Source organism: Manis javanica, chromosome 8 (genome assembly GCF_040802235.1).
Source record: "Manis javanica isolate MJ-LG chromosome 8, MJ_LKY, whole genome shotgun sequence".
Classification (NCBI taxonomy): Eukaryota; Metazoa; Chordata; class Mammalia; order Pholidota; family Manidae; genus Manis; species Manis javanica.
This window is the reverse complement of record NC_133163.1, coordinates 67789337-67811876: the sequence shown is the minus strand read 5'-3', so window position 1 is coordinate 67811876 and position 22540 is coordinate 67789337. Positions and strand designations below refer to the sequence as shown.

The window sequence follows — 22540 nt, the reverse complement described above, 5'->3', positions numbered from 1 at the left end:
TTCTTATGGCTGAATAATATTCCCTTGTGCATATGTACCACATCTTCTTTATCCATTCATCTACTGATGGACACTTAGGTTGCTTCCAATTCTTGGCTATTGTAAATAGTGCTGCAATAAATATAGGTGTGCATGTGTCTTTTTCAAACTGGAGTGCTGCATTCTTAGGGTAAATTCCTAGAAGAGGAATTCCTGGGTCAAATGGTAAGTCTATTTTGAGCATTTTGAGGAACCTCCAAACTGCTTTCCACAATGGTTGAACTAATTTACGTTCCCACCAGCAGTGTAGGAGGGTTCGCCTTTCTCCACAACCTCCCCAACATTTGTTGTTGTTTGTCTTTTGGATGGTAGCCATCCTTACTGGTGTGAGGTGATATCTCATTGTGGTTTTAATTTGCATTTCTCTGATAACTAGCGATGTGGAGCATCTTTTCATGTGTCTGTTGGCCATCCGAATTTCTTTTTTGGAGAACTGTCTGTTCAGTTCTACTGCCAATTTTTTAATTGGATTATTTGTTTTTTGTTTGTTGAGGTGGGTGAGCTCTTTATATATTTTGGATGTCAAGCCTTTATCAGATCTGTCATTTACAAATATATTCTCCCATACTGTAGGGTACCTTTTTGTTCTATTGATGGTGTCTTTTGCTATATGGAAGCTTTTCAGCTTGATATAGTCCCACTTGTTCATTTTTGCTTTTGTTTTCCTTGCCCAGGGAGATATGTCCAAGAAGAGGTCACTCATGTTTATGTCTAAGAGATTTTTGCCTATGTTTTTTTCTAAGAGTTTCATGGTTTCATGACTTACATTCAGGTCTTTGATCCATTTTGAATTTACTTTTGTGTATGGGGTTAGACAATGGTCCAGTTTCATTCTCTTACATGTAGCTGTCCAGTTCTGCCAGCACCATCTGTTGAAGAAATTGTCATTTCCCCATTGTATGTCCATGGCTCCTTTATCGAATATTAATTGACCATATATGTTTGGGTTAATGTCTGGAGTCTCTAATCTGTTTCACTGGTCTGTGGCTCTGTTCTTATACCAGTACCAAATTATCTTGATTACTATACAATCTTATTTTTATAAAAATAATTTCAGGTATCTTTAATCTATATAGATGACCCAATTTTTCCATTTGCTAATTTAAAAAATACCTGTGCTTTATTAAAAGGCAAATATTGTTTGCACAGGTGTTAATAAATTGTTAGCACTTCATACATAACATATTATACAACTAGTTTACAAATTTAGAAAATGTAACAACTGAGCAAATTATATAGTGAGAAGAGTAGTTTATGTTCAGTACAAATGTATACACATCTTTATTAGTGCTTTATAGATGAGAAAATTGAGGATCAACAAGCTTAAGTAACTAGCCAATGTCTGTTGTGCTAAAACCTACATACTTTCTATTATCCCATTCATTTCTGTAGAACAGTGTCTTATATTTTTTTCATAGGTGGTTGTCTGGATATTCAACCAGAGTTAACTACAGAAAAATGTTACAATCATTTTGTGTCCTAATTTTCTATCAGTAAAATGAGAAACTAAAACACCTGTGTCCTTTCTTTTTTTCTTGGCTCTCAGAATTGATATGAGAATGAAGGCACTATTAATAAAACATAAAAACCAAAAGGTACCCTAGAATAACAATTTAGCATAATTTACCACAAAGAATTGCTACCAGGCTAGGGTGCACCATGACTTGGGCCCAATCCAACACAGGGAAGCCAGCAGACTTATCTTGCTCATGAAAGAGCCCCCATCCTGTATTTTACTGAGGTGCTGTTCTCTCAGACTCTGTTATTATTAATGCTTAATTTTAATGGATGAAGGGAGGATTCTGGTGTAGGTGGCTTGCTTCTTTTTGTTGTTGTTAAATGTAGCAACAAACAATCAAATCAAAGGAAGAAAAATACAAAGAAAATGGGTTGTGAATAAACAAAAAGGTCAGGACTCTAGTATTTAGTGCAATTTCTGGGAACTATTAACTACACCATGATTGGCATATTTAACAGTACCTTCTGCTCTCTTTTGCCAGCAACTGTGCAATTATTCCAGGTGTTGTAGTGGAATGACTCTATCAAATTTTATAGGATTAATCAGCATGTAAATGTTGACAGGCTTCAGACTTGGATCCAGACTTCAGGTGCAGCACTTAGAACAGATGGAAAGAAACACTTCTTCACTGATTTTTACAAGAAATTCATAAACTGGCCATACCTTTGCCCTGAGATACAGTTCACTTCATGACATTTACCCAGAGAAATCTCTCTTTAAAGTATAAAAACATCACCTGTGCATTAAGAGGCAAAAATGATCCCATAATAATGGACATGAATATCACAATTCTATATTTTCTGTTTAAAATCTCATGAACTATTTTCAACATTACTTCTGTTGGTTGTAAACCTATAATATGTCATAAGTAGTAAGTAAAAAAGACAAGTATGGGATCCATTACCTCCATCTCTCAAATTTCTTTAGTCATTCCAGAGAAGCTCGAGGAATTTAGGAAACTGTGTGAAGCTCACTGTCTGGTTATACAACTATATGGCCTAAACTCTTCTACTCATGAACTTCCAATGACTTAATTGCCTACAGGAGTGGTTTTCAAATACTTGCTCTTGCCGAAAGCAACTGAAGCACTCCACCCAAACAGCAGCTCCCTACAGTAGGTGACAATAAGGCATTTAAGAGGGTAATGAACTCTCCTAGTTTTGCTTCCACCTTTGGTCCCAGCTGAGAAACTGTGGCCGAGTAGAGTTCAAACTTCTCAGTTTTCTATTCAGGGTTCTTTGATTCCAGTTTAACCTATCTATTGCATCTTATCTCAATCCCCTTTCCTAATATGGATTCCCATCAGATAGGCTTCTTAATGATTTATTCCCACCCCTAGTATTTTTGTTTGTATCCTTTCCAATCCCTTCCCAATTTTCAAGGTCTGGTGCAATCCCACTTTTTCCAAGATACTTTCCCAGCTTCTCCCAAACAACTGTCTTCTCTTTGCATAGTCCTTGTTCATATCCTTCATTTGATCACCAAGAAGGGCAGATCCAGGACTCACTTGAGTGATGTTATATGTTCTTTAAATACTGGGTTTATGGTCAGCCCTTACCATTGGTTTAGTAGCTCCACCATATTTACATGAAATGCCTTTTGCACTGAACTTCACTATCTTGGAAGAAGCTGCTGCTTATACATGACATTTGGCCTAACTCTACATTAATTTTATGGATGAGATTTTGTACTGAAATGACTAGCATTGTTTAACTGAGGCCATTGTTCTTTTTCAACTGAAGATATTTATTATATTTTACTGAAAGTTCATTAAAATTTCAGCAAATTTGTCAAATAAAGGTTCTTGTATATCCAATATTAGTCATTAGGATAAATGATTCATTTAGCAGGTCAATTCTAAAAACTTTTATTTTGAGTATGTACTATACACTATATGAAATATACTAGGGAATAGTTAGTTTCTACTTGGAAGGACAAACTAGTAGGTAAAGTTAAAAGTAAGCTTAGATATCTCTGAATTCCTTTATTCTGTGGGAACAGGGAGTCCAATATGTTTTTTGGAAAAGACTAATAAATGTAATCTGACCTGATAGTTTTGTTTTATTGTTATTGTGTTTCCAGTACAATAAGGGAAAATATCTCTCATATAGTACAATGTGTCTTCTTACATAAGTCAAAGTTTTTAACCAAACTCTTCTGTGATGGGAACAATAAGCTCAAATACTAATGCTTATTCTGGGGAGAATGAGCCCAGAAAGTAGAAATAACATAAGAGATATTAAAATTTTATCAACACATGAGTCCTGGTTTCCCATTTTTAACTAAAACTCCAAATCTGATCTAGAAAAGAAACAATAGCAACACAGAGGGTAGACTGGAGCCTTATAAATTGGAATCAGAAAGACAGAGGAATGCAGAAAGTGATGAATAGCGCATGAGCTAAGATTTGGCAATTCAGTGGGAAGACAGTGATGGATATGAGAGGAACTCTGGAACAGGACCCAGTAGGCCTTGGCAATTGCTTGGTCTATGGGGCTGTGAGGAGTGACAGAGTAAACTAGGCCTAGGTGACTGGAAGGCATTACTGTCAGAAACAAGGACAGAAAAAGTAAATTTTGTATTTTTTACCTGCCTAGAAAGTAAATACATTGATATAAATTGGTTATTGGATTATTTTAAACTGTAACTTAAGAGATGATCTTAGGTCTGTTGAAATGTGTTTGAAATTCTGATCATTTCATTCTGGGACTAATAATAACATATGGACTTTAATTATTATTACTTAAATGCTTCTTGTGGATCTGGCTCATTTAGATTGTGTCTGGAGGCAATGGATACCCCTTCATAGGAACAACCCATGGAACCAAAACTCAGCTTTTTGGCAGTCAATAATCAGGAAAGAACCAAATAAAGGCCACTGGACCACCATAATAGATGCCAGGTGCAAAAAGCACAAAAGACACAAAATAGCCAACATAATAATGAAGGAGAAAATAAAGTCAGAGGACTGATATTATCTGACTTCAAGACTTACTAGAAGCTACAGTAATTAAGACAGTATGTATTGGCAAAAGGATAGACAAATCAACGCAACAAAAAAGAGCCACAAAATAGATCTACATCAATACAGTCAACTGATATTTAATAAAGGAGCAAAAGCAATACAGTGGAGCAAATACAGTCTTTTCAACAAATGGTGCTAGAACTGGATATGGAAAAAAATGAATCTAGACACAAATGTTACAACCTTCACAGAAATTACTCAAAATGGATCATAGACATAAATGTCAAACACAAAACTATAAAACACCTCAAAGATAACATACATGATCTTGGGTGTGGCAATAACATTTTAGATACAATGCTAAAGCCATGCTCCATAAAAGAAAGACTCAAATAGCTGGTCTTCATTAAAATTAAAAATTTCTGCTCTGCAAAAGATACCCTCAGGAGAATGAAAAGTCAAGACAGCAACTGGCAGAAAATATTTGCAAAAGCATATCAGATAAAGGACTATTATCCAAAATATCAAAGAACTCTTAAAACTCAAAAATAAGAAAACAAAATCCCAGTTGAAAAATGAGTCAAAGACCCCAACAGAAACCTCAATAAAGAAAATACGCAAGCAGCAATAAGCATATGAAAAGGTGCTCCACCTGTATGTCATCAGGGATATGCAAATTAAAATGAGATACTCATAAACTGTATTAGAATGGCTAAAGTCCAGAATAGTGACAATATCACATGCAGGCAATAATGTGGAGCAACAGGAATTCTCATTCATTGCTGGAGGGAATGCAAAGTGGTACAGCCACTTCGGAAAAGAGTTTTGCAATTTCTTACAAAACTAAACATGCACTTACCAGATGATCCAGCAATCGTGCTCCTTGGTATTTACCCAAAAGAATTGAAAATTCATTTATTTCCATATACAAATCTGCACACAGATGTTTGCAGCAGTTTTATTCATTACTGCAAAACTTGGAAGCAACCAAGATGTCCTTCAGTGGGTAAATGAATAAACAGTGGTATATCCAGACAATGGAATATTATTTCATGCTAAAAAATGAGCTGTCTAGCCAATGAAAAGATATTGAGGAAATTTAAATGCATATTACCAAGTGAGGAAAGCCAATATGAAAAGGCTGCCGATTGTATGTTTCCAACTACATGACATTCTGGAAAAGGCAAAACTATGGGGACAGTAAAAAGATCTGTGATTATCAGGCGCTGAGGGCAGAGAAGGATGAATAGACAGACACAGAGGATTTTTAGGGCAGTGAAAATACACTGTATGATACTACAATGGTGGTTAATGTAATTACACATTTGTCCAAACCCCTAAAATACCAAGAGTGAACCCTAATATAAACTATGCACTTTGGGTGATTATGATGTGTCAATGTAGGTTCATCAATTGTAACAAGTGAACCACTGTAATGAGTTGATAATAGGGAAGGATATGCAGGTGTGGGCACAGCAGATACTTGGAAATTCCCATATCTTAAGTTTACATGTGTGTGGTGCTTCCAGTTTAGTAATGCTTTACAGCATTAGTTCATATCGACTGAATGTTATCTACTTGAATTTTTCCCCCTCCCTTTTCCAGACACACAGTAGGACTATATCTTCCCTAATCCCTTGAACTAAGGGTGGTCATCAGATTTGCCTTGCTTACAGAAATGTGAACAGAAGTGAAGAGGAGTATCTTAAATTCACTTTTGTTATGAACCTAAAGCTGCTCCTAAAAAAACAGTCTATTTAAAAAAAAGCACTAGAAGCTTCGGCATTCTCCTCAGCATTGACTTCCTTTACCAGGTACCAGGAGAGTTCATATGAGAAATTATGGATGAATGTTTGTATCTCTCAGGGAGGATAAAGTAACATAGTTAAAAAAAATCTCAGTGGTTTAAGACAACAAAATGTATTTCTCTCACACACCACATGTCCATTACAGGTTGAAAGGGAAGGTCTGCTTTTCAGTGACTGAAGACCCAGTTGAGGAACATTTCATTTAGACACAGGCTTCCTGAATTGTCACAATAGGGAAAGAGAGGGACTTGCATACAACTTTTTAAAACACCCACCCTGAAGTGATACACAACACTTCTGTTCACATTTCTGTGATCAAGGCAAATCTGATGACCACATTTAGTTCAAGGGGTTAGGAAAGATATAATCCTACTGTGTCTGGAAAAGGGAAGAGGAGAAATTCAAGTAGGTAACATTCAATCGATATGAGCTGATGCTGTAAAGCATTGCTAAACTGGAAGCAACACACACATGTGAAGTTTGATATTATTGTACTACAAAGTAGCCATCATCTATGAAGTCTTGTGCTAACTGCCATTTAGTTGATCTGCACTTGGGTAGCAACCTCCCTATTATACATTTCATAGGAAGATAGCCACTTCCTAAGAAACCTTTGCTGAACACCCCAGCCTGAGCTAGATGCTCAGTAAGGTATTGCAGTGCCCTGTATTTACTGCTATGTTGCACTGCCTAGGCTGCTTTGTGATTGGTAGCCCACAGGGTTCTTTAGTTCATCAGCCAATTCCCAGAGGCCCCTCAGTCAGACCACATTTGAAAGGTCTGTTTGGTAGCCTCCTGGCCCAAGGACCACACCTCAGCCTTTGTGGTCACTGGGCTGCACACTGTACTCTTAGAGACTGAAATAACTTTATACTCAGGTTAACTTTTGAATAATCCCTGCCACTGGGACTGACTACAAATACATGATAGCATACCTGCTTACTCATTTTAGGTCTTAAAATTTGAGTCTTAGCTGCTATAATCTAAAGAGTTAAGCAGTTAAATGATTCTAGTTAAAACAGATGAACTGTTTACACTCCCATTAGTTCTCTTATTATACTGTATGAGTTTTAGATATCTTAGTAAAGGTGACAACAGAATTTCAAAGCTTGTGTTCAACGTATTTTTGAAGGGCATTTTTTCAGGTTTGTGTTTTAAGTGTACCTAAATACCAATTTAAAATTCCCTTTGAATAGTTACACTGTCATACATCCCCTAATGGCTACATTTTAAAGCACTGATTCTATAGTTTAAGAAGAGAGATCATGGTTTTTAACATTAAACAAAACCTCTTGCCTCATTTAAAAAGCACCTAATTGCTTTATGAGACTGATGTAAGCATTATGGCAGCAAATCCAGGATTTGATTTTGCTTGAAAAGACACATCAAAATCCCAGAAAACACCAGGAAAATTTCCAATACCTTTCTAATTTCAATAGAAATTAAATTATTCATTTCTTCTTGGAGCTTTTTTTTCCTTTTTTTGGACTGCAAAGCCCTAGTTAATTCTTGGAGAGTAATTCCCAGTTAATTGGTTAACTAGCTATAGCCTACAGGTAAAGTCCCTCATAATGAGCACATACAAAAAAAAAAAAAAAAAGGTTGTCCATAGCAGAGTCAAAAGAGTACTGTTTTGTTAATCTTTCACCAGAAATAATATTCCTTAATGTGTACTTTTTCTTATCTTTCAAGTCTAATGGCCACTGTGAAATAGCTGACTGTGTCCCCGGGGAGAGGAAGGTGAGTAGTGAGTGATCAGGGCTATCAGTTTAACTAGGCATCCAGCAGTCATGAGCCACTCTGATCCCTCCTTACCTTTCCCTGCACTTCTTTACTCCTACCTTTCCCAAACCAGCCAAATTTCCCAAAAGGAAATAAAAAGATTTATTTAGAAAAGTAGAAAATATTCCTCTTTCTCCTTTCCTTTCCAGGGCTAGGAAAGATCCAAGGATCCAATATATTCTCTTTCCCTCCCTAGATGGAAGTATGAGCCCTTTTAGGCCCCACAAATACCACTGAAAAAAGGCTTTTCATTAACACAACCATGACCTCACTGGAAAATGCTTTTTTCCATTATCCTGCATAAAATCATCACTTCCATCAGAGGGACAGGCTTTAGATTTCTTGTAGATTTTTCTCCTGTCAATCCAGCTTCATAAGTAGTTCTTTCCTTACAGACTTCAACAAAACTCTTGTACTTGAACTTTTCTAAACTGGGAAGAAAATACATCCATATCAAAAGTAACAAAGGGGCTCCTGTGGCAGACGAGGGGCAGATAGTGACCCTCTGAGCAAGCAGCCATGCAGCTGAGAGCTGGTAACCATTACTTCACTCAAGGCAAGCAGTGACTTGTGCACGCGGTGCTAGCTGACTACAAGACAAGACCAGGTTTCCTCCTGCTACATGCATCTTTCCTCTTTGTTCTATGCAGCCAGTCTACCTAGCCGGAGTAAAAATCCTTTTCTAAATATATCAGTAAAAATCCACCCTGAGGTCTTTTCTGATCTGCTGCTCAAAGGGAGGGATCATGCCTTCTATTTCTTCTTATCCCCTAGTAGCACCTACACTACCATGTGCACAGGAGATGATTTAGAATTGCTTTTAAAATAAGCCAAAGGGCAGGGGGGCACAGAGAGAGGTGGGAGGGGGGATAAATTCAAACTTTTCTATTATAGACTTTTTAAAAGAATATATATTCAATATAAAAGTTTTTAAATATAAGCTTTGGACTCTTTCCCCCTAAAATCAAACTCCCAGCAACATTTAAACAGTACCTTACTTTCTAGCAATGCAGTCCATGTACAAGTACAGTAGTTTCTGTGAACAATAGCTTACACCTGAACACATTGTGATCATTTTAAAAGAAATTAGAATGACAACTTTGCCAGAAGAGCCTAAACCAAATTTCAGACTGAATTACATATTTCTTTACTCACTGCAACATCCTCTTAATATCCTGGGCCTTCACAGATCTTCTAACATTTTAGGATACTTCTGGCAATATCAGCACATAAGATATTTCTTACCTGTACATCAGGAGATAATTCTGGAAATCTTTCAGAACTGAAAGCTTTTTAAGCCAAAAATAGAATTCCTTCTGTGGAATTCCAGAATGTTAATAAATATTGCATATAAAAAGGGCACCATGATTATGTGAGTTTGGGAAACTTGGGTTAAATAAATTAAAACAAGGTACTTTATTGCAGAACTTCTTGGAACTTTTAGTATGTTAAACTGCAGTGTGAATCACCAAAAGGAGGATTTAAAATGCAGCCTTTCCCAACATCTCACAGCACTATTTATGGAGCATCCTGAGGGCCAGGAAAACGGAGTGCCTCACTATCCAGGGTCCTGTCTAGGGGAGCCGAGGCAGTTGTAGTCCAAATTTTGTAGCACACCAAAACTGTTACTGCAAAAACTGTATTTTCCTGAAGTAATTTTCCAGTGTCCCTGGATAACATGACTGCTTTAATCTTGAAACCTTACTGAGAATTAATGATCAAATCTAATAACTTGAATAACATGATCCAGACACTGAAAAAAATTTCTGCTGAACAGAGTATTCAATTCTCTTACTCACCATCTCCCTCACATGCCAGTTCTTTAATTCTCTTCAAACTAAAAATGGAGGGAACAATAACCCATGCAAATGTGCCTTGTGTAGTCCTCACAAAAATAAATATGGACAGAATTTATAGGCTGGTTGGTTTGAAATTCTTGGCAGAGGTTCATGGACCTGAAGGTCTCAGACTTTCTGTGAGAACTGGAATTTCTGCATCTTTAAAGTTCTCTACCTTCTTCAGATTTTTACTTTTGTTTTACCAAGGCAAATTAGACATTTTTTATATAGACACAGCAAGTCATAAGTTGAAACTTTTTTTACCCCAACAAGACTAGAGTATTGAATGAGTTTCAATGTTTTTAAGAGTAAATAAAAAGAAAATAGTATGAAAGAAACCTCCTCCTTTTGTTCTGTTATTAGAGGAATGTGACATATACTTATTGGAAGTATTGGTAAGGATTTTCCATCAACAAATCAGTAAAAACATTTACAGCATAACTTTAGAGGAATATTTCAACTTTCAAGCCACAATATCCTGGGATGATGCATCAAAAGCCTGTTGGAACCCAAAGTTTGGATTCAGAGTGGCATGTGGATACCTGTTTTTCTCAGCAAAATAATTCAGCCATTGTAATTATTTTTAACAGAATTAGGCTTCACACTGTGGGATAATGAGCTGGAAAATGTATTTGTTTTAAATAAAGGCATTTCACACCACAAGAACACACAAACATCTACGAAACCCAAATGTGCCCGTCCAGCGTGCCTGGTAAAAGAGCCAATTTGATGTTATTTCCAACTGTGTAGAAATAGTTTGCTACAAATTCAGGCTGCAATGCAAACAGGTGTTTCTTGAAAGAAACCCCATGAATCTGGAATTGCCAAGGGCTGGGACAGCTGAGAAACATGAAGATGTTCTCTTTTAAATGGAACCCAAGTCTTAGGGGCCTATTTGGGTCCTGACTCCAAGTATTACCTTTAGGTTGGTGATCCATGATCACAGGACCAATTGGCCCCTCAAAAATCCCTTCAGGTTTCACAAGAGCTATGAAATCACCTGTTAGACTGAGAATAGGTAGGATGGTGATTCCTAAACAAGGCCCAGAAGGGCAGATAAGGGACATCAGATGCAATAACCTTTACCTAAACTCCACCAAGTTCCCCCTTTGAATCAAATAAAGAGACAAAGATGAAACTAAGGGAGAGAAGGGTGGAATGGAGAGAGAGAAAAACACAGAACAGGTGTAAAGAGAAGGGAAAGAGGGAGGGGTGTGATAACACTAGATCAGAGACTTGAATTATGCTGCTGGAACAAATGGTAAAAAGAATGCAGTTCAAAGAAAGAAAATAGAAATTTAGAAATTTAATAGGGAAATTTTCAGGTATACAAAAATAAGCATACAGCATTTAGATTGGTATTATTATGCACAAGTGGGTGTTTAATAAATCCTGCTCAGTGTTGAAATTCTCGCTTGGATCTTAATGCTCTTTCAGCACTCATCCATAGTTTTGCCTAGAATTTATTGTTAGAACTTATTGGGTTGTCAGTGAGACTGGATTGCCAATGTTTAATGATTTCAAACCTTCTTTCTTGCAGATTTGGTTTTAAGATTTTGCCCCCAAAATTCCAGCATGTGGAAGAGTTTTTCCCACACCACCAAACAATTCTCTGACACCAAATGGGTGTCCTACAATTCAACTTAATTCTGTCTACTGGGAGAGAGCATCTGATTCCACAGGTTAAAGGTTTAATCCCGCAAGACTACCCCATTCTCCTTCAGATGCTAGTCACAAGTCCAGGTGGTCCCCTGTGCTTCTGATGAACCACCATAGATCAGGGGTTCCAATGACTCCCCCCTTGAGTCTGATTAATTTTTTACAGCAGCTCATAGAACCCAGAGAAGGATTTTACTTACTAGATTACCAGTTCATCATAAAATGATACAATTCAAAAACAGCCAAATGGAAGAGATGCACAGGGCAAAGTATGGGGTAGGGCATGGAGCTTCCATTCACTCTCTAGGTGCACCACATCCTCAGCACCTCCACCTGTTCACCAACCTGGAAGTTCTCAAAACCCCATCTTTTTTGGGTTTTTATGGAGGCATCATTACATAGTCATGAGTGATTAATTATATCATTGGCCCCTGGTGATTGAATGCAATCTCAGGCACTCCCCTCCAGAGGTGGTGGAATGGGGAACTAAAAGTGCCAACCCTCTAATCACATGGTTGGTTCCCCTGGAAACCAAGTCCTGTTCTTAGGTGACCTAGGGGCCTTCCAAAAGTAGCCTCATTAACATAACAAAATCGCTTTTAACACTCATCTTTTAGGAAATTCCAAGGAGCTCTGTGCCTGGAAAGGGGTTGAAGACCAAATACATATTTATTATAATTTATAATATTAAAGGTTTCCTTCTCCCAATCCTCTGCAATACCCTTCTGCCACCCAAACTGGGTGCCTCAACAGGAATCTTCTCTGAAGTTCAAAAGGAATCCACCTATACAAACTGAACTTCTCCAGAATACACTAATGTGTCCTGACCGGGATCTCTGCAAGGGGTTTCCAGGTAATAAAGAAGTCTAAGAATGCACTTGAAAATATCCCAGACTTCCAAAACCCATTTTACCGAAAAGGCAAAATTGCTAAGGCAGTTGTTAGCAAAGGCTGAGAGTCATATTTTAAGCTTGGCATTCCATGACTACTAATTTATATATTTTTTAAGTGTTGAAACAAATGTAATTAAGTCAATTTTAAGGGCTATAGCAGTGAGACCTTTCCCCTATATTTTACATTGTGCCAAACTTATGACTTGGTTGTATAAAAATGACTTTTACTAAATTAGCTTAAAATTCTGATAGCTGAACTCACACATATGAAGTAAATATTTTCCTTCTAGAATTGATGTTGCTGTTCTCTTGGGTTTCCTGATCACCTTGGAGAAAGAAGTCATGTTTCTATAACACAGCACAAGAGTGTACAGAAATGTAAAACAAAATATTTGTATTTTATTGTGACTCAAAGAGTTCGTAGCATAGGCCATTCCTCATTCTAATTTACCCTTGAGAAAAGTGCATTACCTTTTGTGGGCCACAGAAAACAAGCTGTCAACTACTGAGACCTAAATCCCAACTCCTTCCAAAGAGAGTGGGTCCCATTATATGCAAGGTCTGTTCTACTGAGCCCATGATGGGTGTGAGTTTGAACTTTTTTGGAGGTGGATTGACTAGATATGAATTGCTCTGTATAGCAGAATGGAAAGGAACTTAAGATTCCTGGAGGAAAATCAAGGAAGGCGAGAGGAGTCAGGATTCTGAATACTGCAGGAAGTCTCAGTACATTAAGGAGGGGCACTAGAGAATAATACTGAAAAGTAACTATCTGTGTTTCGCAATGGGTTGTGGATTTGAACTCTGAACTCCTTTCCTAAAAAGTCATGTGATTTCATTTTGAATAGGAAAGATGACTTTCATTATTTCATATATTCTGTTATTTAGAGAAAAACATTGTTTTTTAATACTTAAGATATTTATTTTTAAAAGATGTTTTTGTCAAAACAAGGGATCATAGGCTTTCTCAAACACAGAATTTCCTTCCAAGGAATGAAAAGCTGTGTACCTTATAAGAATCATCCATTTACCTCTTGGAGAATGAGGCATGTAGTGAACTATACTACCTCCATCAGCAGTTAGAATTTGTCCTTGGCAATAAAAAGTCTGAAAAAAAGTCATTTTTGTTCACAGTATGTGGGGAAAATGGAACTTTCTGACCAGTATTCTCACCTGGCCTTAATAGCACCCATTGTGTATATAATAAGAGCAATATTTACACATTTCTGGAATGTTTACCAGTGACAGAGCCACTGGTTGGTCATAGGAGTACCTGCCCAGGGGAGGGGTAGAGAGGAAACACCCATTCTCTCCTCTCCCTGTGTTCCTGGTACATAATTGGTCAGACGTCCTCCAGTCACCAGGGACCAGCCCAGAGTTCCTCCTGAAGGATGGGAGCAAGGAGCTGGGCCTTTAGGAGAGGGCTAGTGAGTCATGGCATCCCCATGCTCCCGGAGAATTAGGCCTGAGCATGAGAGCAGGGAACCTAGTGGGTGGGGAGTACACTTGACCCAGCTGCGTGTACCTAGCTGCCTGTACCTAGCTGCCTGTGACTGCAGTGAGAACAAACGTGGTAGGCCCATTTACCCCCAACTTTTTGCCTTTGCCTTTCTTCAATCTCTCCAATTTCATAGAAAACTTGCCATAGGTGGGGAACCCGCTCCTCCCAGAGCTATGCAATATTAGAGTAGATTTAAGTAGGAAAACGTTCCAATTTAGTATTCTGTCTTTATAGTGTAGTTCTGACTTATTTGCATTAACAAATGCATATCCTTGCTTATGTATTTCTATAAAACAGGTATCTTAGTGTGATGTAGACTCATCCTGTAAATCCCCCAGAAGAAGAAAGTGATTCAGCCACTTAGTCTTTTATCCTACTGTGTAACTGTACCACATTTTCTCATTGCATTAAAGTGGAATAATGCCTACCTCTATGATATTCACAGGGATATTATGAGGATAGAAGATAAAGAGAACAATTGAGGTTCTATTTATTTACTGAAGGAATAACTTGCTAATTGCTTTTTTTATAGATTTTTATTTTTAATTACAGAGGTAATATTACAAAAGTCTCAGTAGAGAGGTATGAGTTTTACAAAAAATGAAAATCCCATTTTACATCCCCCCTTACCCACCAAATTCTGCTCTCCTCTTCAAAAGTAATTATTTTCACTTAGCGATTGTTTTTCCCTACCATTTGTTGTAAATTTCTAATTTTATTGCATTGAGATCAGAGTATATAGCCTGAACTATCTTTCAGAATATGCTGAAATTGGGGAGATAGGAGTTCTTTTAGTGACTCATTTTTTTTTGCAGATTTTTCATGAAAGTTTGAAAAAGTTGTGAATTTTATTCTGCATGTGGAATAGTCAGAGCAGCCAGCCTGGTAGGTAAGAATCAAGGCAGTAGAAAGCCTGAGGTTAAAATCCTAGACTTCATCCACAATGAGATAGACACCATCCTGAACTTTTCCAAATGGGAAGTGGCATGATCAAAGTCTGACAGGAAAGGTAACCTCAAATTCAAGTGGGGAGAGTTTGCTGATTGCAGAGCTAAGAAGGTATTGTTAAGGCAAAGGTATAACCAAAAATACCATTACTGGACAAGAGAATAGAACGAAAGGAAAACTTTTAACCTATTGTAGGAGAGGATAGAAAGGACAACCAATAAATGCTATTGTAAGCTTTTGAGACACATTTAAATTAATTTCCTTGCATTAATTATGTTACTTTGTGGCTGAAGACCTTGACATGTTTGTTTCAATTTGCCTTTTCTTTTCCTGAGGAATTTCTAAAATATTCCTCCAGAATTTGTGGATTTTAAGAAGTCTGCAGTTTTCAGAGCCACCCATGGCTTTAAACTCCTTTCTCTGACTAGTTCGGTTTATCATCCCACTCTTCCACTTTAATGGTCTCTGTACCGTAGTGATACAGACGTGGAACTTAGCCCCTATCTTTGGTTTCCTCGCCCCCTAAAACAAATTAAACATTTTATTCCCTCACATCAAGCTTTTGAGCATTATGTAGTAGGCTTTAGTAAAGTTTAAGAGAGGTGGCAATAACTAATACCACAAACAATGTGAAATTAATAATTAGATACCCCTGTTCTTTAAAAAGTCACTCAGCTTATTTCATCCATTTGGGCTCCAGGTTCTTGCCGTATTACCTTGCTTCTTTTTCTCTTCTCTTTCACCTCCTCTCTCTCTTGTTCCATCCCAAGCAATTTATCAAAATATTTGCCTAAGCAAAGATTGATCTCTCCCTTAGAGGAATTTTGGTGCCAGCTGTTAAGATAATTGGTTTTTACTCTGCTGTACTTGACTGATTGGTAAAAGAAATCACTTACAGACTTATGTTGAAAATCATTACACAATTCCTGATACTGAAGGGATAACATGAATCAAAGGCCAGATTGGAAGATGGGACATTATATTACATAGGAAGGACACTGCATGATACTAAATAACAGGAATAAATTCAAAAGCAAATATGTGTGCTAGACACCATTCTATGTAACTAGGACACCAATTCTTTGCTCTAAAATTTGCCAATAAATAATTAAACATCATTTTGCCTTTCCTATATGAACTACAATTCAGGATAACGAAATAGCCATATTTGATGAGCAAAAGGTTCTTGCTTGCTTGTTTTAAACAGAACTCCAGTTAATGTGAAAATCTATGAAACAAACTTTTTAGATTACCATTCTGTAATTGCTAATGAAATAATTAAATCAGGTAACAATCACCAATACATGAAACCATTAAAGGAGAAAGGCTGATGGGGAACTTACACTGTTAGGTTCAGGTCATCACTATCTGAGTCCTCTGATAAATCTTAGTATCACTCAAAGTGGGACAGACATTACATGCCCTCTGACTTAAAGTATATAGGTCAGCATATACCTTAGCAGGTATTTTCATGACTGTGTTTGGGGAGGCATGCCTTATTTCAAACTCTGTACTCATTATTATAAAATTATAAACATGCTGATTTAGGTTTATTTTACTTTATAGATGAGTTCAAAATTACTACTCTTTTGCAAAAAATACTTATTAGTACCTTTTAAGTTATAGGCACTGTACCAGGTTTTTTGCGGATTTACAGCTGAAAGGATCCAAACCCCATCTTCAAGGAGGTTATAGTCACATGAATAAATAAATCCTCCGAATCAACATCAAAAGAGATAAATGCAGCAGTGGATGCTATACGAATTGCCAACTGTTCCCCTGGTATTGTTAAGGCAAAGGTTAACCTGGGGCTAACAGAGCAGGCCTCAGAGAGAGTTGACTGCCAGAGACAGATGAGCATCCTGCCAAGGTCACAATGGAGAAAATGCCATTACAAGAATAACAAGTACCAAAAACAAGAGCAGTGAGAAGGTGCAACACAATTAGGAAATGACCTGTGGTCTGGTTTGGCTAAAATACGTCCATGAAGTAGTGGGAAAGAGGGGGGTTTTCAGGAGATAAGACTTGAAGATTATGTAGGCGGGGGAAGATTATGAAGTACTTTGCATGTAACATTAAAGACTTTAAATTGTTTATGATAGACAGTGGGTTGCCACTGCCCTTCTTTTTTTAAGCAGAAGAATGACAGATTGTATTTGCTTGTGATGGAGATCATCCACAGGAAGTCTTATGGAAGATGAGTAGAAGGACACTAATAGAGACAGAAGTGGTATGGTAACTGCCACAGTGGCAATGATGAGAGGACAAGGCAACAAGAAGGGGCAAACAGAAAAGGGTGGATGGGAGATTAGGAGAGAGTGAGATGCTAATGTCCAAATTTTAAACACAGATGATGGAGCATGCCCAGTGTGCATCTGCTTAAAAAAATGTGTAGAGAAATCTCTCTCCCAGAGCTTTCTCATCTATTTGGTATGTTCCAATTAAGCAGTAAGGATCCCCAGAACATTACTGCAATGTCATTGACTAGAAATCTCATTATTTCACAACAAAAAAGAGAATTTAGTCTCTAGCAGGTTCTTCTCTGGGCCTCAGAACAAAACTCTATTTCGTGGTTTATTTATATAAAAAATAAGAAGTGGGTTATTTACACCCATCTAGCATCAGGAAAGAAGAGGAGAAGGAAACCTGATGACAAGAAGAATGTGGTGTTGTATTAGGATGAGCCCTGCATTCTAATGACTTCGTCTAACAGTGCTCTTTTACAGAGGACATTTGCACCAGCTGTTGAGTAGTTTTACTTACATCGGCTTTAGCCTGTGCATTTAGATGGCACATACCACCAAGCTTCCTATTTTTAGGATATTATTTGGGCCTGTAAATTATACAATATTCTGAGGTATATATCTTCAACATCAAGTGCAAAGAGGAGATGGATGGAAACTATTTCTTGTACCCACTGATTTATTTAAGTCTCCACCTGGCTCTCGAATTCCTATGCTGTATTTAAATCTGGATAATATAACCAAAGTATGCCTGATTTTAAGACATGTCCATAGCTTAGGGAACATGCAATCTAACAGAAAGACAATACACAGGCCTAAATTTCCTATAGAGAGCTTGGCAATGAACATGGATGTATTTTCCCACCAATTCTAATTCTTTACCTATTCTTATCCAAAAATACATTTTTATTTATATTTTTATTTTCTTTGCTGCTTCTTAGCACATTTCTTTGTGATCCTATAGAACTAAGGAGTAGAGATGATAAGTAAGTGAGGAGAAAGAGAGTTAGGCAGGAAAGACTAGCTGTGAAAGTGCCAAGGGAGATGGCGAAATAAAGAGAATAGACTACGTTTCCCCTTAAATATAAATAAGGGTGCATGGAGGCCAATGCCTACAAGTTCAAGTTCTATAAAGAAAAAACAGAGACTTATCAATGAGTCAATACACTGGAAAATAATTGCAGAAAGTTGGCCAGAATAAATAAAATGGCTACTGCCTTAAAAGTTGATGCATAAAATGAAATGAATTTCAAAGTACTTAACTTCCAGTACGGCATGGAGGCCAAAGGCAATGGGACCACAGAGGCCTGGATTTCAAATTTCTACTCTTCCACTTACGAGCAGCATGATGTAAGCAAGTCACTTAATCTGCCAGGCCCTGTGTGCTTCATCTATGACCCTGAAATAAATATACCTACCTCAGGGCTGTGGTGAGAATTAGATTATATAATACTTGGGAAACATTTCTGTGGGCCATCAGTTTACTACTAAATGGTAGCTATTATGCAATACGGGCTAATGGTTACATAGTTGTCCCGGTATACTCAACAAGACATTAGGCAAGTCATTTCTGCAGAAGCTGTTCTGTGATAGGCAGGGCAAATAGAAAACTAAATCGAACAGGCCATAAATGTTCATGATTGAATTAAAAATGAAAACAAAGGCAAAGATATGCTTAAGATAAAAAAGGGAAGTATGATATCTGGTTAGTAAATGCAAACTCAGTCTTGTTTTGTAGTGATGAAAAACCATTATTCCTCTAAGGCTATTTTAAAAAGGCATTTTGCCCAGTTGTTCAGGACGTTAGATGATAAAATATGGTTTCTTGATCAAACTACTGGACATTTCTGGAGAAGTTAAACTACCTAAGCCATTTTCACTCGTCTGTGTTTTTCCCTTCCTCAATAAATGTGTTAGGTGAATGAATGAATGAGTGCATGAATGAGTAACCAATCAATGGATCAATTAATCAATCAATTCCTAGATTAGAAATCCAAAGTACCACCCACCTTAATGTGTGAAATAAAGTACACGTTACTCTATCAATAAAATCACTGAACAAAGTTACAGTGTTAAGCATGGCATTTTTCAGCAAGTGATGCAGAACTAAATGAGTTCTATTTACTTTAGCCTGTTATTTAAATAAGCTATAAACACATGCTACAGAAGTGTCCAAAAGGCAAGTCACTTTCACTCTGTGTCAAATAGTTATCGTTCATTATCTAAAGCTATTCCAACAGCAGAGATAACTGCCCAGCCCTTGGTGACCTGGAAGCCCTCCAGGAATCAATTTGCATTAGCAGAGCTTTGCCTGCCTCACAGGGCTCACTTCTTCTCAAACAACCCCAAGCTGTGACTGGAAGACACTGCCCTGCATGGCAATCTACTTCCCCATTTCTTTTCGTATTAATCTAAATCCAATGTTGAAATTCCTCTACTCCATCCCTACAAAACATGTAAAATGACTATATGAAATACAGTAAAATGTCATTAGAAGGCTTTTTAAAATGTCAAACTTGGCTACATTGAATGTTAAATGAATTAAATGTCAGAAGCGTTGTTAGGCTTGCCATTCTGCCCCCTCCCACCCATGTTTTAATGGGGCCACTATCTAATGTGCTAATAATCCAAATGATTTTAAGATAGCTCCCTGTTCTCCAGAATTAATTAAGACACTATCATGTCATGAGCAGGTGGCCTCTGTGTTTCATATCATCAAAGGCATTCCTAAACTCAGACACCCTACTGCCTAACACTAATCCATAATGGCAGTCCTGGAACCAACTCTGCCACTTATTACTTGAGTCAATGTAGTAAAGTTACTTGGGCTCTTTGTGCCTCAGTTTCTTCATGTATAAAATAGAGATAAATAGCACCTATCTCTGAGGGTTGTGCTGAGGATTAAATGAATTAATACATATAGAACCTTCAAATAGGGATTGGCCCATAGTAAGAATTCTAGAGGAAAACAGTTGTGAGGAATTTTGACTTTTATGTAATTGGAGACCCACATTTGGATGGACGGCTACTGCCACTCATGCTTAACGAATTCTTTGGCTCTAAAGTGCAGCTTACTTAAAAAGGTACATGAATAAAACCGTGTCATCCATAGCTTAAAAAGAATGTGGTATGGCAGGGAGAAACATGTATGCCCAGAAGAATCTGTATTTCTTAGCTGCCAGGAAAGTTATATGCCACCAGAGAGTATTAACATTCTCTTCATTCACATAGATGGAGCTTGAACTTCCAGACCACAGACCATCTTGTCCCTTGGCTTCAATGCTTACAGCCCAGAGCTGTGATACTCTTTATTACTGAAGGTGGGCTTTGCATGAGCCTTAGATGTTGGTTCCAAAAGCCTCCCATCTGCCTACATGAGAGTCATTTGTAATGCATTCTAAACATATAGGTCCTGAACACTTTGATTCAGAAAGTCTTGGGATGGGGTGGTATTGTAAGGCATAATCCATGTTTAAGAATTACCCCCTGCCATAAAGGATAACACTTTTTTTTCATTAAAGAAGAAATAGCCACTTTCTCTGGGAACATTTAACTTACTTTCTTCATCCAATTACACTAATGAGTCTTGGACTTGTCCAGTCTGTTATATTATTCATCGTGTTCCAAAGAGACCACTCTTTCAAACTCTTCATCCTCAACCATGTTGCATTTACAATGCAAGAAGTTTAGCTATTTTACTAATAGTGGATCTCCCCAATTTCCATTTCCTCCTCCTCCCTAATCTCACAGTCACAGATTTTGACAGAATTGACCCATCTCCAGCTCTGGCATTGTTGTGGAGAAGGTACTGATGGGTCAAGCCAATCTGTGTACTCTTATCTTCTTGGCCACAGGATGGATATGAACTTAATTTGGGTAAACGTGTGAGATATTTTGGAAGATCTCCTCCCCCACACAGTCTTTCCTCCTTCCCTCCCCCTCCTTCTCTCTTGCCAGCTCTGGAACTACCAGAAAAGAATTCTCTCTAACTCACCAAAAATGAATGATGAAGCATTTAACACTAGCCTGGATGCTGTTGAGAGGGGCTTTGAAACTGTGAGAGAAGCCAGCTTAAGAATGAAGCCAATACCATGGAAAATCAAGTGCAGAGAAGAAAACAACTCACATCCCAAGTCACATCACTCAGCAACTGAATCAGGTCTTGCTGAAGTTTGCCTTACTGTTGCTTGTAGGTCTGTAAACCAAAAGGTTTCCTCTATTTTTGAAGCTGGTTTCAGTTGCATTTTCTAGTCTTTGAAACCAAAAACACCTTTACTGATTGACAGCCCATCACAAATAATTCAAAGCTTCATAATGTTGGTCTTGCTCTCAACATCACAGTCAATCCCAAAGCCCTTGTGCTGGAGAGCACTAACCCATCCTATTCATGTAACTCGTACCCAGGTCTGCAACCCTGATCTTCTCAACTGCTCAGGGAAGTCTCAGAGCCAGTTAGGGTACCATGCTCTCTTAGTTTTCCTCCTACCTTAACTATTTACTCCTTATCAGATGACTTTGCTCATTCTTCTCCCTGACCCCTGAGTTCAGTCCTCAGACTGACTCTTCCTCTGTCCTCACTCCCTCAGTGATCTTATTTGGTCCCATTTATGTGCTGATGACTCTCAAACATATAGTCAATCTAGGCTCCTTTCCTGAACTTAGATTCATACATCAAATTGCCCCACTATCACAGCTCTCTACTGAGTTGGGCACAAACCACCACAGGAGGGAATTGCAAGGTGGATATGGATATGAACTTTTAATCACTTGCTTAGGAAATCAAATGGTAATAGATTCAAATAGAGGAAATTACATATTTTGTAGAATTATGGCTCTATTATCCATGGATGTTTTAAGTTCTATATCCCATTGAAAAATGTACAACCTGATGTGACCCTGGCAATAAATGAACTTGTATTAACTGGAAAAACCCCAAGTCTTAATCAGATCATAGACAGATGATCTTGATGTCTCATCATGATCATTTGGATTCAATTTATTCACATCCCATCAACAGGTGCTCAATATTCCATCAACATCTGCTCAATTGATATAAAACTAGCTTATATCAACTTCACTTCAGGATCCTTTCTCAATCGGTGTTTTCCACACCTCATGATCCCTTTAATATCTCTATACCTGGACCTTTTTGCCTTACTACAAGCTTGACTTGCTGTCTGTTCCAATGTGCATAGGGATTTAAAAACATGCTGATGGCTCAATATTTTGTGTATGCTGTGCAAATTTATGTGTGACAAATCCATCAGGGACTGCAGGCAGGCAATGTGATAAAAATTCTCATTCCTTGAATCTACTAAAGCGGAAAAAGTACCAGAATGTGGCAA

The 22540-nt window shown here is 37.7% G+C and overlaps 1 long non-coding RNA gene across 2 annotated transcripts in view; it reads right to left on the bottom strand.

The window, feature by feature from the left end:
• Positions 1-718: 718 nt before the first annotated feature.
• LOC108405330 (uncharacterized) overlaps positions 719-22540 on the bottom strand; it is a 165986-nt gene continuing 144164 nt past the window's right edge. For both annotated transcript variants that reach the window (XR_012120883.1, XR_012120884.1), the window contains 2 exons: positions 2020-2155; positions 719-908 (listed from right to left, as the gene is read on the bottom strand). This is a non-coding gene — a long non-coding RNA (uncharacterized lncRNA). The remainder of the gene's footprint in view (positions 909-2019; positions 2156-22540) is intronic.